Genomic DNA, 4,266 nt, shown 5'->3' on the forward strand with positions numbered 1-4,266 from the left:
TTCTTTTTTTTTTTTTTTGTTAATCTAGCTAGTGGTCTATTAATCTTGTTTATCCATTCAAAGAACCAGCTGTTGGCTTTGTCGATTCTTTACATGGATTTTTGGGTCTCAATTTTGTTCAATTATTTTCTGATTTTAATTTTTTTTAATTCTGCTAGCCCTGGGGCTAGTTTGTTCTTGTTTTTCTAGTTCCTCTAGGTTTGATGTTAGAGCATTAATTTGAGATCTTTCTAATTTTTTTGATGTCGGCATTTAGTCCTATAAACTTTCCTCCTAACACTGCTTTTGTTGCATCCCAGAGATTTTGGTGTGCTGTGTCTCTGTTTTCATTTATTTCAAATAAGTTTTTTATTGCTGACTTAATTTTGTTGTTTACCCAAAAGTTATTCAGGACAAGCTGTTTCATTTCTATGTGATTTTGTGGTTTTGAGGGATCCTCTTAGTATTTATTTTTATTTTTATTCCACTGTGGCCTGAGAGTGGTAGGTATGATTTCAATTTGTTTTTGGAATTTGAAATTTGCTTTATGGCAGAGCATGTGGTTAATCTTGGAATATGTTCTGGTGCAGAGGAGAAGAATATATATTCTGTTGTTGATGGGTAGAGTGTTCTGTAGATATTTATTAGGTCCAATTTGTCAAATTTAAGTTCATAATTTCTTTGTTTTCTGCCTTAATGATCTGTCTAACACTGCCACTGGGGTGTTGAAGTCCCTCACTATCTTTGTGTGGCTATGTATTTTTGTAGATTTAGAAGTATTTGTTTTATGAATCTGGGTGCTCCTGTGTTGGGTGCATATATATGATAGTAAGTCATCTTGTTGAATTGAACCCTTTAGTATTACATAATTACCTTCTTTGTCCTATTTTACATTGTTGGTATAAAGTCTGTTTTATCTGATGTAAGAATAGTGACCCTTGCTCTTTTTATGTTTTCCGTTTACATGGCAGATCTTTTTCCAACCCTTTACTTTGAGCCTGTGGGTGTCATTGTGTGTGAAATGTGTCTCTTGAAGAAAGAAGATAGATAGGTCTTGTTTTTTTATTTATTTTTTTCTTTTTTCCCCACCTTCCCACTCTGTGCCTTTTAAGTAAGGCATTTAGATTATTTACTTTCCAGGTTAATATTGATATGTGAGGATGTGAGGTTTTGATCCTATCATGTAGTTGTTAGGTAGTTGCTTTGTAGTTTCTATTGTGTGGTTGCTTGATAGGGGTTATGGGCTATGTACTTAAGTATGTTTTTGTAGTAGCAGGTATTATTCTTTCATTTCCATGTGTAAAACCACTTAAGGATCTCTTGTAAGGCTGGTCTAGTGGTAATGAATTCCCTTAGTGCTTGCTTGCCTTGAAAATATTTTATTTCCCCTTGGCTCATGAAGCTTAGTTTGATGGGATATGAAATTCTTGGTTGGAGTTTCGTTTTTTTTTTTTTTTTAAGAATGCTGAAAATTGGCCCCCAGTCTAGCCTGGCTTGTAAGGTTTCTGCTAAGAAGTCAGCTGTTAGCCTGATGGGACTTTCTTTGTATGTGATGTGACCTTTTTCTCTAGGTGCTTTTAGGATTTTTCCTTTAGCATTGCCTTTTTTTTTTTTTTTTTTTTTTTTTTTTTAAATGAAGTCTTGCTCTTTCACTAAGGCTAGAGTACAGTGGTGCCATCTCAGCTCACTGCAACCTCCACCTCCCAGGTTCAAGCGATTCTCCTCAGCCTCCTGAGTAGCTGGGATTATAGGTGCCCACCACCATGCCTGGGTAATTTTTGTGCTTTTAGGAGAGACAGGGTTTCACCATGTTGGCCAGGCTGGTCTTGAACTCCTGACCTAAAGTAATCCACCTGCCTCAGCCTCCCAAAGTGCTGGGATGCAGGCATGAGCCACCATGTTCAGCCCTTAGCATTGCCTTTAAACAGCCTGGGGATGATATGTATTGGTGATGTTCATTTTCTATAGTGAACGTTTTCTATAGAGAACATCTTTCAGGTGTTCTCTGGATTTCTTGTAACTGGCTGTGTACTTTTCTATCAAGATTAGAGATTTTTAAAAGATTTGTTCCTCAAGTGTGTTTCCCAGGTTTTTTTTTTTCTTCATCTCTCTCAGGAATGCCAATAATTTGTGGTTTTGATCACTTTACATAATTCCATACTTCTTAAAGATGTTTATTTGTTAACGTCCTTTTCTTTAGTTTTATCTGACTACTTTGAAAGATTGTTGTTCAAGCTCTAAAACATTTTTATTTTGCATGGTTCAGTCTGTTGATAAAACTTTCAATTGAATTTTGAAATTACTTGAATTTATTGATTCTAGAAGCTCTGATTTATTTCTTTTTAAGATGTGTATCTCTTCCTTCATTTCCTGGATTGCCTTAGAAGTTGTTTTTTTGTGATGATTTTCAGTTCTCTCTTTGATCTCATTGAGATTCCTTGCAATCCATGATTTGAGTTCTTTATCTGTCATTTCTGAGTTTCTGTATTGGCTAGGGACTGTTGCTGGAAAGCTAGTGTGAATGTAATGTATCATTACATTCGTATTTTTCATAGTGCCAGAATTCTTGCACTGGTTCTTTCTCATCTGGAGATACTGGCATTTCTGATTTTTAAAATGATTTTTGTACAGGTAGGATTTTTCTTTTTCTTTCTTTCCCTATACAATTGTTGTTTTCTTTCCCTTCTCCCTCCCTCCCTAGTGTGTGTGACTTTCGAGAATGTTGAGTAGGGTCTTCTGGCTTTGTTTCCATAGCCCTGTGCACTTCTGTCACAAGTTTTTATTGGGCTGTGCAGTTCGACCTACAAACCAGTGGATGTGTGGTGCTTATGCAAAAGAGCTGGCCATGGCCAATGTGCCTGGATATATACTTGATCCGTAATTACTGGGAGAAGCTCTCTGTTGCCTCAGGCAATGGGCTGATTCATGGAGTGCACAGTTGTTTGAACTCCATCCTCAGTCCTGACATGTGGGGGGCAGATGTACAATCTAGTCTGAACAGGTTTGCTACAGGTCCCCTGATGGCAAGCACAAGCCTCAGCACTGAGGGAGAATCCAGTGGGCAGCCACCAAATACCCAGAGATATGCCTAGGTGTGGAGCTGGGAAACCTCCTCAGCTTCAAGTTCTTTGCATGGGGATGGCCTAAATTCCCAATCTGGGAGAGTGGGTGCTCTAGATGCCTGAAAATCTGCCTGGCCATGTAGTGGAGAGGTGCCCCCTGGCACCAGGATCTCTGCATAAGAAAGGTGGGACAGCTGAAGCTGCTGTTCCAGGTGAGTGGTTCCTCCAAATACTTGGAGATCTGCCTAAGCATGGAGCAGAGAAGGCCCCCCTGCACCCAGATCTCTGCACAGGAATGATGTGGTGGCTCAGGCTGCCAATCTGGGCAACAGGTACTTTGAATGCTTGGAGATCTCCCCTGGTGTCGAGCAGAGAGGGATATCTGCACTACAATCTATGCCCAGAAAGGGTGGGGAAGCTCAGGTTGCTGATCCAGGCGGGTGGGTGCTTTGAATGCCTGGAGATCTATCTGCCTGGCATGAAATGGAGAGGTGCCCCCTATAAGGGATCTCTGTACAGGAAGGATAGGGTGATTCAGGCCACTATTTCATGTGAGTGGTTGTTCCACATGCCTGGCGATCTGCCTCCATGTGGAGAAGAGACGGTCCCAGTGCACCATGATCTATGCACAGGAAGGGTCGGGTGGCTCAGGTTGCTGATCCAGGTAAGAGAGTGCTTTGAATTCCTGGAGATCTGCCTGGGCATGGAGCAGAAGAGCCCTGCTGCACCCTGGTCTATGTCCATGAAGGGTGGTATGGCTCAGGCTGCTGGTCTACCTGGTTTTCTGCCTGAGGGTGAAGAAAAGATAACCCTGCTACACAATCTCAGAGGAGCAGACTGGGGCACCCAGCAATGACACGTGAAGATCAGGTCCAGGTTGCTAAGCTGGTCCTGGCTATAAGTCTTGTTTGTCATCCAGGAGAAACTGCAGCTGTAGCAGCTCTGCTCCTGCTCCAGGCCTACAATGGTTGAGAACACAGTTCCGATAGCTACTGCTCAGGCACTTTCCACAAATCTGACTGTGGAGGTCGCTACCTTGCTCTGGATTAGATGCTCCAATCTCTGGCCCAAGACTAAAATGCCCCTGCAACCACACTGCCAAGTTATCAAAGAATGGCAGTATTTGTATGTGCCCAGATTAAAAATGGCATCCTACATTTTTAATGCAGTGTTCCAGGTCTGGGAAAATGCCTGCAGCTATTCCTGGTGTCTTTCCTTCAAAGCA

The sequence above is a fragment of the Macaca mulatta genome, chromosome 17 (genome assembly GCF_049350105.2).
Source record: "Macaca mulatta isolate MMU2019108-1 chromosome 17, T2T-MMU8v2.0, whole genome shotgun sequence".
NCBI classification, from domain to species: domain Eukaryota; kingdom Metazoa; phylum Chordata; class Mammalia; order Primates; family Cercopithecidae; genus Macaca; species Macaca mulatta.